This window comes from Pan paniscus, chromosome 15 (assembly GCF_029289425.2).
Source record: "Pan paniscus chromosome 15, NHGRI_mPanPan1-v2.0_pri, whole genome shotgun sequence".
Lineage (NCBI taxonomy): Eukaryota > Metazoa > Chordata > Mammalia > Primates > Hominidae > Pan > Pan paniscus.
In genome coordinates, this window is record NC_073264.2 from 2,876,239 (window position 1) to 2,890,791 (window position 14,553).

A 14,553-nucleotide genomic window follows, 5' to 3' on the forward strand; every position below is an offset into this window, starting at 1 on the left:
CTTCAGGCTTTTGGTAGACTTTGGAAAGGATTTTTGTTCTATAAATGCTTGATCTAAATCACTAGTGAAGCCAACAAAATAAGGGCTTTTCTTTATGAAGAGGCTTTTAATTACTGATTCCATTTCCTTAGTAGTTTTGTATCTATTCAGATTTTGTATTTCTTTGTAATCAAGTCTTGTATACCTAGGAATCTGCCCACTTTATCTACGTTTTCCAATTTATCATCCTATCATAGTTCACAGTACACTTTTTTAAACATTTTAATTCTTTGAATTAGTAGTAATGTCCCACTTTCATTTCTCATTTTGGTATGTGAATATGCTGTTAATTTTTTTTGTGTGTAGCTGAAAGTTTGCCAATTGTTAATTTTTTGAAGAAGTGAGAATGAACTTTTTGTTTTTTGGAATTCTGTGGTTTGTATAATCTCCATTGCATTTATCTCTGCTAAAAGCTTTAATATTTTCTTCTTTGTCTTTGCTTTGCATCTAATTTGGTGTTATTTTTCTAATTTACTAGGTGATAAAGTTATTATTTATTTGAAATCTTTGTTCTTTTTAAACGTATTTTAGCTGCAAACTTTACATCTTAGCACTCTTTTTGCTGTTTCCCTTAACTTTTGATGTGTTTTGTTTTCATTTTTCTTCCTCTGTAAGTATGTTCCAACTTCCTCTGTGATTTCTTCCTTTACTTATTTGTTGTTTAAGGGTATGTTGTTTAATTTATACAGTTTTGTAAACTTTCTAACGTTTCTTCTGTTATTGATTTAATTTGAGATCTACTATACAGGCCATCGTGGGGAATTCCCCATGTGCATTTGAGAAAAGTGTGTAGTCTCTTTTGTTGGATGGAGTATATTGTATATATCTGTTAGATCAATTTGGTTCATTGAGTTAGTCAAGAACTCTATTTCCTAATTTATCATCTATCTCATTTTTCTATTCATTACTCAGAGTGGAGTATTAACATCTTCAACTATTATTTTAGAACCGCCTTTTTGCCCCTTTAATTCTGTCAACTTATGCTTTCTATATCTAAATGTTTTATTATTAGGTATGGGTTTAAACTATTTCTATCTTCCTGCCAAATGGACAATCTATGACTATATAAGGTCTTATTGTCTCTTTTGAGTTTTTAAGTCTATTTTCTCTGCTATTAATATAGTCATTCCCAGTCTCTTTTTCATACTATTGGTATAAAATAATTATTTTCTTCCTTTTTTTATAACACTCAAGTCCTGTGGAAGGCTAAGAGCAGCATTACTTAATTAGAAAACAGATAAATCTTAAATCAATAGTTTAATATTTGTAAAAGCATTTAAATGGAAATGAGCTACGCAGTCTACCAGGAACAAAGGATATCAGTTGGGTCTAAGAATAATCATGTCAAAAAGCTCTAGGAGGAAAAGCTGCTGGGAATTAGGACTGTGATAACGATCTTTGGGATCAAGAAGGAAATGGGGAATTGGGGATGCTCAGGGTCAGGTACATGCTTAGCAAAAGACCCAGAAAACCCTAAGCTCTCACCTCTGCATTTTAAACTCTGCACAAGTAGAAAGTAGAGGCACAAGGAGAGTTGTAACTTTATGCTGATTGGTAAAGGCATGCTCCAACACACATACATAGATCTCAGGTGAAAAAATCAGATATTTATGTTTAGTGAGAGTTAAAAAATCTGGAGTCTTACTTTCCAGTTAAGGTTTAGTGAAAGTATTTGGGGAGATTTGCATTGATCAATTCATCCTGAGGTCAAGAAAATCTTGATTTTGGCATTTGGAGCCTCCAGTAAAGGACTAGCCTCCTCCCAGAGGTGTTCTTTGGGCTTTTGGACTCAGTGACACACTACTGGTTACACTGATTTGAAAGTCAGCTAAGAGCTTGCTGCAGAACTCCCGCCAAACTCAGTTTCACCCTTAGAGGGCTAGAGCATCCCCAGCTGCTAGAAATTTTATGCCTCCTTCTATCCTCTGAAGCAAAGCTGCTGTCTCTGTGGGGCCCACAATTTTCTGAGCATTTCCTATATGACTGGTCCTGGTTCATAGATGAGTCAGGGAAGGTGAAACCTCACGATGTCCACTGGGCTGCTGTGGCTGTTTAATCTGTGCCAGCCATACAGAACCTGAAATGAGTGGTTGCTCCTCTCAAAGGTCAGAACTCAGGGTTTGTGGTAATTGCACATATTCTATCTGTTTGGTTATCTACAATGGAAAGTGTAGACTGTCTGAATGTCTTTTGGGCTGCAAACTGGAGACAATGTCAGATGCTGATCTAACTGGATCACTCATCTAGAAGTCCATGGTAAGGGTTTGTTTTCTAGAGAGTGACAACAATCAAGCTGCAGATTGAACCTAAATCTGTGTCTAACGCAGAGTCTAATACTGCAAGCCAGACTTGGGGTTGCTGGTGAAAGCTGACCTATTTGTCTCATGGTTGAAGAATTCCTAGACCATACCTAGCAGAATAACCAGAAGTGGACTTTTGGCCCACTTCTTGAGATATCAGTCACCACTCTTGACATCTTCAGCATAACAGTATGCCGACTCCATCCATACCATGTATCCCTTGAAGCTAATCTGTGCCATCTTTTAGGCTTTTGAGACCAATTGAGCTCTGACTTCGTGGCATTTTTCACCACACGTACTAAAAGGAGCCAACTCTATGATGTTCCCTCCTTTTCCACACATGTTGGTTAGATAATTTGTTGATTAGGTATGGTTTATTTTCTCTTCCTGATTGCCTCCAAGATAAGGATGAAATGTTTGGGGGATCTAGGAATCTACTTCACAAACTTGGAATTTCGTGCTAATAATTCCTGGGTGAAATGTGGCTTTCTTTCCCATAACTGCAATTCTAGGCAAGCCTGGCTTTTGTATCCTCTGAGTTGCATCTAAGCCTAGTAGCAGTTATGGGACTCCAACTTAGTTCCAGCTAAGTTTTATGTAAATATTCTTGTCTCTATTTTACCTGGCTCTGCTAGATAAAGTGTCTGGAAAAAAGTAGAGGGCGACTAGAATAAAGATGAGATTATAGGTATCGGAATGAGACACACTGATTCTGTGGAAGTACTGGGAGAACAACCTGGAACCTGGGGTATGAACAACACAGACCTCGGAAGCTACGGGAAACGGTGGGACATTAACAACTTTTTTTCTTTCTGAACAACCCCTGGTGCAGCCCACAGAAAGGTCTGGAAATACTATTAGTTAGATCAGACGGTAAGGCAGAGGCTGTGGATACATCTCCTTTTGGTCCCCACATTACTCTTAAGAATCCTTTGAGACTATTCTATCTCTCCGTGATGTAGGCATGGATCTCTAGTGGGCAGTGTGCACTCTCGGTGCCCATGGTTCCAGGCCACAGTTTTTCAGATGATGGACAACAATTGCTTTTTCCTGAAGAGACTTAGTACCCTGTGGCTGAGCTTAAGCGGGATTCTTGACAGCATTGATTGCATTTTCTTCTTCCTCTATGAAGTGGGATTTCTCCTTCTGTTTTTCTACTGCCTAGAGGTGAATCTGTATTTGTCAATATTTAGGTAAATCAGAGACATAAATCAGGTAAGGAACCCTAGACACTGCTTCTAGGCTAGCTGGACTCTTGCCTATTTCCCTTCTCACTTTATGAGATGAATTATATTGGCACAGGTTGATACCCTTAGATAGTGTCTCTCAGGAGCAATTAGAGAAGCATACTTCTAGAGAAGCTGGTAGGACAGGGCAGGACGGCCAATGAGGATCAAAGTTTCTGTCCAAATTTTTGAGCCTAGCTGTGTGTGGCCGACGAATCCAGGAAAGATCCCAGATCCCTGGAAGGGATTGTAAAGAGAGGATCCATTAGATTAGAATGCTAGGGTGGGTGTCCATCCGTCGCCTTCTGAGTGGGATTTTCAGGGTTAAGACTGTGGTAGGGCTGCAGAGAAATTCTATCCTGGGAAAGCCTCTGATCGAGTGCAACATAGGTGGCTCCAGCACAAGGAGAAGTCCTCTATTTGAGGAACATTATACGTGTGTGGATGTGTCTGTGTTCTTCCTCAGCAGAGCCCCACTGACTGAATGATTGTTTGAGAATTATGAGTAAAGAGCCCTATATTATTTTGAATTTAGTAAATATTGGAAGAGAAACAAACAATATTATCTACTTTCAAATTGAATAACATCATGAGCAACTTCCAGGAAAATGTCACAGGAGGAAACCCCAGGGCCTTGCTCATCCCTGGAAACCTTGAAAATCCTGATGCAACCTGTAGGGTTAAACTTATCAACACTTAATTTTTTGCCATATAGATTTATCTTTATAAAAAATATTTTCATTGGACCTTTATTTTGATATATGCCATGAAGAATAAATCATTTATTTCCTTTGTGATAAGAACATCACATTTTTACACCTCATGTATAAATGATGCCATCACCCATGTAGTTTTTATTGCTATGGCCTGAATGTTTCTGTCCCCTTTCAAATTCATATGTGTATAATTTTAGGCATGAGGCCTTGGGGAAAGTGGTGAAGCCAAGAGTTCTTCATCTTCATGAATGGAATCAGTGCTCTTTCAAAGGAAGTTGAAGGGAATGCCCTTGTCCCGTGTGCGAGATTGTACCATTTATGGGGAATAGGGCTCTCACCATATACTAAATTTGCTGCTGCCTTGATCTTGCACTTTCCAGACTCCATAAATGTGAAAAATACGTTTCTCTTATTTATCCTTTACCCAGTCTAAGGTATTTTGTTATATCAGCCAAGATGCACTATGACACTTTCTTAGGCACTTTGGTTTATTTCTGAATTTTTAATTTTAGTGATCCATGAGTTTTTTAACCAATCAAGATTTTACACAGGGCTTGCCAGTGTTTTTTTTTTTTTTCCAGAGTTTTCTTGTCTATTCTTGTTTGCGTTTTCATCTATATAATATTTTATAGTAACATGTACTTGCAATATTTAATGGTACCTGTATAGGAACAAAATTGAATTTATAAATAACTTTAAGGACAATTGATGTTGATAATATTGAGTTTTTCTGCCTAAGAATATGATACAAATTGTCTATTTGCTTATGTCTACATTCATATATTTCATAAACTTTCTATGTTTTTTCCATATTCCGTAGACATTTTTGTAATATTTATTCCTAGTTTATCCTGCTAAAAAGTAATTTGAGACACAATGAAATTGCAAAGTGTTTATTTGAGTAAGAGCAGATGATAAATTATAAAATATCAGACGGAAAGATATTGAGTGCTTCATTGACAGTGTAAGAAGCAAGTATTTATTTGAAAAATGTAGAAACAAAGAAATCATTTGATTGGTGGTAGCACAACTTTTTTTTATTGTTTTTTGTTTGTCTGTTTACCTTGTTGGACAGTTTCTATTTATATAAGGTTGTTGGCTACTTCTGACTGGTTGAGCTTCATTTCTCTTTTTTAAATATGCAGCTACAAGAAATAATTTAAGTTTTGTTTGTATTTGCAAATCAAGCAAGGTTGAGATCACTTATGAGACCTAACTAATTTTGTCTGCTCAGAGATTATTGAGACATGATCTCCATTTTAATTTACTTTAACAAATTTTCTGTACTTTTACTTTCCATCCAAACTGTAACTTATAAATTATTATTGTTGTACATATGTAGGCCCATGTTGTGTATGCTTTGAAGACCTGTCCTGCATTCAAACTCATTTGTATTATGTTATTATTGAATTTGCCCCATTTATTGGAATTATAAACTGCAATCCCCCAACTACAAGAGGTACGAGCTCTGATGAGATAAGAGTAAAGATGAATCAGAAGTGAAAACAGTCCTCCAACCCACACATGCAGTAAAAACAAATTTCACATGAATACAATGAGTAATTATCTAAAATTTAAAGTACCCTGAAAACATTAATATTTATCTCATTATTATGTAATATGGAAATTACAAGACAAAAAAATCCAAAGACTTACTGTTTAAATATAATTGAAGCTTTTTATATGATGAAGTGGTCCATAATCTAAATGTAAAAAGCCAATAGGAAATATATGAAATAAAATAAAATTATATGTAAAAGTGACAATGCCTGTATTAGATTTAACAGTATCTTACAATAAAATAAGTTGAAACCTACAAAATAGAAGAAAGTTTAAAATTAGGCAGATATTATCAGCCCGGTGAAGAATAAATACATATGTCAATAAGCATTTAATGTATTTTGTCTTAGATTTTTATGAAATAATAAAAAGTAAGCAAACCAATAACATGGTAGTTTCACCCTGATTGATTCAAACTGAAAAAATATTAACATTTCTCCATGAGAAGTTGGATTCATGGATTGGCCTCATGCTGCATTCAAGGCACTTTAGCCAGGATCCAACACTCATTGCCAAGAGTCAGCAGGCTAGAAGTTTGCTTTTAAGATGTTCCTCGGCCTGTGACCAAGACACTTTTTCCTGACTACTTCTTCAACTCTGACATAGGTTTTGCTGATATAAATGCAAACCCGGCTCTATACCTACCAAGTATCTACTTGGCTAGAGCTGCAAATGGAGCATTTAGGCACTAGGCAAGAGCTCTTCCCAAGTTTCCAAGCAGACTTTCTAGAATTTCCCAAAAATACTGACATTGTCTTTCAGACCCCATCTCCCAAAGAGAATCAGAGAGGCGGTCTGGAAGCCATTTAGAATCTCCAGCCTCCAACCTAGTAACAACGGACTTGGATACAAAGACGCAACCTACTGACCTCAAGGACACCAGCCCAGATTCTGGGCATTGAATTCCTGCCTCCCCATGAAAGATCTCAACTGAGTCACATCAAAGCCCACACTCTTCTTCAACGTTCACCTTCCAGACACGCTCCAAAACAGCCCCTCAGAATTGTCTTGAGATGAAACAAAAGGTGATGAAGGTCCAGGTTTGGAATGCCTGCCTCATTCCTCACTCCTGAAAAGTCTACACCTGCTGGTTAGAACTCTCATACCTTAGGGAGCCCGGGCTCTGAGTGTATCCTCTAACAGGACCTCCTGGCCTTTTCCTCCTTGGAGGAGAGTGCCCAAGAATAATAGGGAACACAAGGCCTCCACTCTCACATGACTTGATTGAATGATGAACTGATGTCGGAGGAGGAAACATATGTAGGGAAGAGCCTGGGTCTTGTGAATCCCTGTTTCCCCAAGTGTGATGCCTGAGCAAATGGAGGGAGAATCCTCAAGTATTATTGGGTGGTAGACAGACACTGCCTAATAAAATTAAGTAAATGTAAGGTGACTTGAAGGGGAATTTATCATATGTCATATACAAAATTTTAGTTGGTCAACTTTATTTAAAAACAGTCACAATTTGTAAGGGCATTCAAATATAATTTTAATAGGGAGCTATGAAAATTATCTGCACTTGCTATGTAAGTGATTGAGGTAGGGGTAACTATCTGAAGGTCATGAGCTTGATATCTGCTACTTAATTTCATAAGACATTTACTTGCAAATGGTTGCCATTTTTGCTCTCACTATATGAAAATTTTTTCTTGCAAAGAGCATTCCTATGAAAGAAAAACTAGAAATTTTGCCAATTTCGGCTATTAAAACGATAAAACTGGTTTGTTTGTTATTCTTAACCAAATGCTCTTACAGATGACACATAGTACCCATGCTTTGATTGTTTTTTGTTTTTTTTTTTTTCACCTTAGGTCAATTGCCTTTCATTTTATTCATCAAACTGTATTTACTGTAGATGGACATTGCAGTTGTCATGTGCCCTATGGATTTGTACTTTGTTAGAAATATGAATTCTCAGGCCGAGTATCTTGGCTTACGCCTGTAATCCCAGCAATTTGGGAAGCCGAAGCAGGTGGATCACCTGAGGACAGGAGTTCAAGACTAGCCTGGTCAACATGGTGAAACCCCATCTCTCTACTATTTGCAGTTCACATTGTACCTTGCAATGAATATACATTTTATCCAAAAAGCCTAAAAAATAATGAAATTGGGGTGGGAATGGCTGGAAGTATAGGTGAAACAAAAATGACACATGACTAGTAGCTGTTAAAGCTGGGTGACTGGTCTGTTATCCTTTTTTTGTATTGTGTATACGTTTTTAATGTTCTGTAATAAAACACTTGTAGAAAATGACAAAGTTTATCTACACTTAGCTCTTAAGGTCTTGGTTACCTTTGGGAAGGAGAAAGTGTCAAGGGCATGAGCAAATCTGATTCTTACATACACAAGTGTATTTATTCAGTAATAATTCATCAAGCATTCCATAAATATTTTGTTCCTATATTGCTGTATGCATGTTATTCATCAATAAATATTTAAATAGTACATATTTGCATAACAATCCTAAATTAATATTTTAGAATAATAGTAATGTTTTGTTTTGTTTTAAAGTGGGGCGTGTTCACTCATGACATCATCAGGTGTGTATTAATGTTCCAAGATATTTATTTACGTTTTAACTTTTGGAAGAGTCCCCTAGGTCTTTTAATTTTTACCTCAGTACAGTAAGTAGCATGGTTTTAACTTTTTGGAATGCAGCTTTGTTTTCAGAAAGGTTCTCCCCGAAGAATGATGCTCACCCAGGCCAGCGCACACAGCACAGTGACCCGTGCACAGGATGCACTGAGCACACACGGCACTGGGTGAACCAGGAACAGAAGGAGAAGCCAGCCTGGGTCTGCAAAATATACTTTGCAGGAAAAGCAGGTAAAATTGAAAGGTCACAATTCAGCAGCAAACGTTTTTACATTCATTTGAGAAATCATTTCCAACAAAGACTGCTCGTTAAAGCCATGGTTTTCTGGCTTGCCTACACATTGTAATCACCTGCACAACTTTCAACCGTATTTTTTTCAGATCCAGCTCCAAGGATTCCTATTTAGTTGTGCGGTTACAACTTGGGTTTAAGGGATTTTGAAAGTTTTCCTCCCCGCAGGTGATTCTCTTGCGCCAGGGGTAAGAAGCGCTGGATAAGGGTGAGGGATGCTTTAGCTGTGAGAGATATCCATGTACTCTTCAGGATTTGCCCCATCACATATGTGGAGTTCGGGGTCTTAGAAAATATTCTTGCCCTGTTAAAAATTAAAGGATGGCTTCAATACAAACTTAGCTAGTTGGCTACGTTGCAGAAAAAGAAAATGCCTTTCCAGAGATCAGTTTTTTGAGTCAGAGTTTTGTTCTGTCAGTGAGGCTGGAGTGCAGTGGTGTGATCATGGCTCACTGCAGCCTTGACCTCCCAGGCTCAGGTGATCCTCCAGCTCCAGCCTTCTGAGTAGCTGGGACTGAAGGCATACACCAGGCATGGCTAATTTTTCAATTTTTTTTTTTTTTTTTTTGTGGAGATGGCTTTCTCTATGCTGCCTGGGCTAGTCTCAAACTCCTGGCCTCAAATGATCCTCCTACATCAGTCTCCCAAAGAGTTCAACCTACAGGCACAGGCAAGCATGCCTGGTGTATTTATTAAAATGTAGCTACTAGAATATTTAAAATTCACATGTGCCTCACATATTATTTCTTAGAGAATTGCCTCATTTTTGAAATCTCAGGCTGCCTGCTCTAAAACCTGGTTGTGCCAGGAAAGTAAAAAATCTGAAATTTTAAAATAATTGTCATTATATTGCTTCCATGTATGAATAACACATATATATTTTTCATAAATACAAATAATCTTACACACAAATGAAAATGCAAGTATTTTACAGGCAGGGCCAGTGTCCAGTGCATGAAGGAAGCCCTGCCAGAAAAGGATCCAGGAAAAACCTATAATTCTTGCTTTATTCAATCCAGTGTCAAATCACATATGTCACTCATGGCCTGAGGTGGCGTGGTGGGGAATTGAACTATATCCAATCATGGGTGCTGGAGTGCAAATTATCTAATCAGGTGCACAGCTGGAGAAGAATGGGCAGCTTTTTGGATCTAGGGATGCCTTTGCCTGTCTCTCTACTCAGAGCTCAGGACACTAGAGCCACCTCAACCCAATAGCCTGTTTTTTAGTTGTTTTAACACTCCAAAAGAGAATTAGTTTTCTCATGCATTTTCCAAATGTGTGGCAAGAAGAGCCTCAAATCTACCACCCTGTTACCACAGCCTAACTCTGGCTTGCAGTCAGAGTTTAAATTTCCAGTTCTTTCCTGACACTTACCAACACTAACTAACCTTGTGTAACTCACAACATTATCAACTGTTCTTTATTGTACATTTTAGACACAGTATTTTAATTCTGCATTTTTTCAAAAAGCAGTGGATGACACTTAAAAAAATATTTTTCATTTGTAAACATTTTACAGGACATGAAAGCAGATAATAATCCCCTGACAATCCACAGTAAAAAAAAAAAAGAAAAGAAAAGAAAATATTTGTGCCCATTTCTTTAATCTTCCCTTGGCACAGACACCCCATCAGAATGTCTTTGGGTTGAGGTTTTATTTTGGAAACCTCACAGGGCAATACATCCTTAGCCATCCTGTGTTATTTTCTTGGTTTTGGGTTTCAAAACTGCTTGAGAATCCCCAAGATACCAACACTGGCCATGACTCTTGAAGTGTCTAGTAAATAGCATCCCTTGTGTCATCTCCTCTCAGGGAACAGCCCAAGGTATGGGAATGTAGCCTCTTTTTGGAGTGGTTGGATGCACTATACCTGGAAGGAATTTCCAGGTATACCTTTGTGTTAAAACCAAACCCCTTAGGACATTAAGTATTTCTTACCCCAACGCTTAGTTTCCATTCCTTAGAGACACATTGCAGGCCAGGCAACTGGATGCTGATATTGAGGAAAAAATGTCCTCAGATTGGTGAAGGGAGAGAAAATATTTCAAAGGACAAAGAAACCCAACCTAGTGAGGCAGTGCAAAAACCTGCAAAGTAAAATGCACCTCACAGACACAGTGGAGCAGAGCGTAGCAGCTCCTGGTAGGACGCTCATGACCCACTTCACTGAACCAGATGGGAGCAGGGAAAATATCCCAAGTAATAGAATGGCTTGACTTGACCCTTGGGTCAGATATGTCTGTGTTTCAATCAGCATTGTCACCTTCTAATTTTGTCACCTTGAAAATATGATTGTATTTATTTTAACTTCACTTTTTCATTAACTGTAAATTATGTTTTATCAGTAGAGCTTCAAAGGTATGAGAATATTTATAAAGCACATTAAGTTGGTGAATTTTGAATAAAATTAAGTAGTAATATATTTCATTTGTTAAAAATTGTTACTTACCTATTTCTTCAGCAGAATGAGTGTAGCATGTCTCCCAGGTCTGTTTTTTATTTGTTTGAGAGGTGATTTCAAGCAGAATCTCACAGCTTACTGTTGGAAATGCTATCAGTTGTAAAGATAGGGATAGTCTCTCTTCCACTACGGTGGTAGGAAATGAATACATATCTGCAAGCACATGAGGTAGATTAATTGTCAAATTACATAAATTTATCACATAAGTTATTCTTTTTTTCAAAACAGAGAACTTGTGAAAGTGAATAACTCTATTCCATGCGCTGCCATCTGGGTGTTTGAGGGTAATGTTAAGTTTTAGGAGCTGGGACTTTGCACCTCCTGAAGTGTTCACATATGATTAATTGTTTACTAAATGATTTGTTATGAACATAATTAAATTACATGTTTATTTTCTGAAAGGGATAGATACTTTGGCTTTTCTTGATGAATTATAAGATATAAGCCACTTATAATGTTTTTATTTTATTTTATTCTGTTATTTTTTATATGTAGTTTCACTCTTGTTGCCCAGGCTGGAGTGCAATGGCAAGACATCCGCTCACTGTAAACTCCACCTGCTGGGTTCAAGCGATTCTCCTGCCTCGGCCTCCTGAGTAGCTGGGATTACAGGCATACACCACCACACCTGGCTAATTTTGTATTTTTAGTAGAGACGGGGTTTCTTCATGTTGGTCAGGCTGTTCTCAAACTCCTGATCTCAGGTCATCTGCCCACCTAGGCCTCCCAAAATGCAGGGATTACAGGCATGAGTCACCATGCCCGGCTGTAATTTCCTCTCTTTTATACCTTAGATTTGAATAATTTTTGCTGGATTCTTCAAACATGAAGTATTTTTTGAATTGAAAACTAACTGAATGACTAACTGGTAAGTGGAAGGAGCCTTTGTCACTGCCAGAAGATATAGAGCCTTGGTAAGCTGGAAGCTCACAGGCAGATGCAGTTGAGGTTGAGATAGAAGAAATGTTGGGAGATTCTTTCTAGAATGGAATTGTTATTGTCCTCAGACTGTTTCTAGACTTGGTCTAAGAGGTTACCTAAGAAGTATTGGAACAAAGAAAAAGTACAAATGATTAGATCTTTGAGGATCTCAAAGGTTAGGTGGAAAATGGCCTTATTTCATAGGGAGGAGAAAACAAGTTTACAAAGAAGGTTGGAAAGGAAGCACAGGATGGAGGGTAGCAAAATCAGATCCCAGATAAGATAATGTTTCACCTTGAAGTCAGCCTGTTCTTAGGAGGGGTATGTATAAATAAGGGTTGTAGGTTTGCTGAAGCTGTGGGTGAGTCAAAGTTCAGGGGCTGGTTGGAAGAAGAGAAACAAGCAAAGTTTCTGTAAAGAGTATGTTATTTTGACCACTGAAGACTAAATTACTGAATGGTTGTTCATTTTTAAAAATGGGAATTTGCAATCTGTGTCCATTTTTGTGATAGGTTAAAAAAACAGCGGGGAGCATCCTCAAAGTCATCAGGGGAAGCACGTTTCTCTTCATTAAGCTGTTCTTTGAGAATGCAAAGAATGGGGGAATTTCTTTAAATATAGCTATTTCCAGGATTACCTTCACCTACAACTGTTCCTTGCCCTAGACATCTCTTCCATTTGGCTGTTTCTGAGTTACATTTTTATAATAAAGTAGTGAATATAATTACAGTTATTTGTTGAGGTTTTCTTTTTAGTAATTCTATCAAATTATTTAACTTGAAAAGGGGTTTATGCTAGTCTCAGATTTATAGGAGGTAGCTCAGAAGTGTAGATGGGCTGCAGGGATGTGTAACTCTCCTCTACAGTGAGAGAGGTGATGTGGGACTGAGCCCTGAATTTCTGGGGTCTATGCGAACTCTAAGTTGTGTCAGAATTAAATTTTGGGGCAACAAATGGGTGTTGGAGAATCAGTGGGTTTTCAGGGAACTTTCCACATTTAGGATCAAAAGCATTGTAAAAAGAAAGACAATGTGGGGGCCTCTGCTGGAGAGAGACTCCAGGTGTCTCGGGGAAGGTAGGCTCTGCTCTGCACACAGGCTGCTACACCATGCACTGCCCTGTGGTTCCACACATCCTCCCATGGTAAAAAGGACCGACGACTCTGAGGGAAGAAGTTCTGAGAACAGATGCCTTCTACCCTCCTGCCAACCTGAGGCCACCACAGGTTTTTCACCCACTGAACATATGCACCACATGTTGATGTGGTCAAGCCCCTCCCAGCACAGGGCTTCAGCATCAAGATTGTTGCCCATGCTACCTATCCTCATAGACTTTCCCACCAAAAACCCACACATGTGCCTAAAAGACCCCTGGCATATGCTCTACCTCAGACATGGAATCTGCAGGGGCAACCTGGTTTTTTCACCATCCCAGATTTCTGTGCCACCTGATCATAATCTCGTCTTCCTGCATGGACATAGAAATAAGTCAGAGCAAAGTTTCACCTGGGTCAGTATCTGCAGCATGAACCAGTCCTTCCACCAACCCTGTACTGCCTCCCAATTGTGGGTTCTTAATAACACCTTCCCCTCTTTTACCTTTTAGTTCACCTCAAACCTTTTTTTTACGTGCACTCAGTGTGTCCAAGCCACCCCTCAGTTGCCTGAATCCAGCACCTACTAAAATCCAGATGTCCAGTAGTTCAAGACCATGGGCCTAGACCATGTTTTTGCAGAAGGAAATACAAATTAGAAATGAGAGGCTCTATTCTCCCATTTGAAAATTTAAAAAGATATTTTTTCTTTTCCCTTTTCTTAAACAATGTAATTTAGAAAACTTTTTTTATTAATTTTTTGAGACGGAATCTTACTCTTTTGCTTAGTCTGAAGTGAAATGGCATAATCATAGCTCACTATAACCTTAACTTCTTGGGTTTGAGCAGTCCTCCTACGTCAACCTCTTAATTACCTAGGACTATAGGCATGCACCTCCAGGCCTGGCTAACTTTATTTATTTATTTATTTTTTCAAGACAGTGTCTTGCTCTGTGGGCCAAGCTAGAGTGTAGTGGCATGATCTTAGCTCAATGCAACCTCCGCCTCCCAGGTTCAAGCAATTCTCTTGCTTCAACCTTTTGAGTAGCTGGCATTACAGGCGCACAGCACCATGCCTGGCTAATTTTTTATTGTTATTATTTTTAGGAGAGAAAGGGTTTCACCATTTTGGCCAGGCTGGTCTCGAACCCCTGACCTCATTATCCACCTGCCTCCGACTCCCAAAGTGCTGGTATTACAAGCTTGAACCACCATGCCCAGCCATATTTATTTTATTTGTTTTTTTATGGTGACAGAATTTCACCATGTTGCATGTACTGGACTCAAACATTTGGCTTCAAGAGATCCTCCTGCCTTGGCCTCCCCAAATGTTGGGATTACAGGCA

General features: G+C 38.4%; 1 long non-coding RNA gene across 5 annotated transcripts in view; it reads right to left on the reverse strand.

Moving 5' to 3' along the window:
• Nucleotides 1–4,801: 4,801 nt before the first annotated feature.
• Nucleotides 4,802–14,553, reverse strand: part of LOC134729033 (uncharacterized) — a 43,748-nt gene continuing 33,996 nt past the window's right edge. For 4 of the 5 annotated variants that reach the window (XR_010109862.1, XR_010109860.1, XR_010109861.1 and 1 more), the window contains exons 3-4: nt 11,182–11,346; nt 5,159–9,032 (exon numbers count right to left, since the gene is read on the reverse strand). This is a non-coding gene — a long non-coding RNA (uncharacterized LOC134729033). Of the gene's footprint in view, nt 4,943–5,158; nt 9,033–11,181; nt 11,347–14,553 lie in introns of those variants that run through there. The other variant, XR_010109863.1, reaches the window with a different exon arrangement.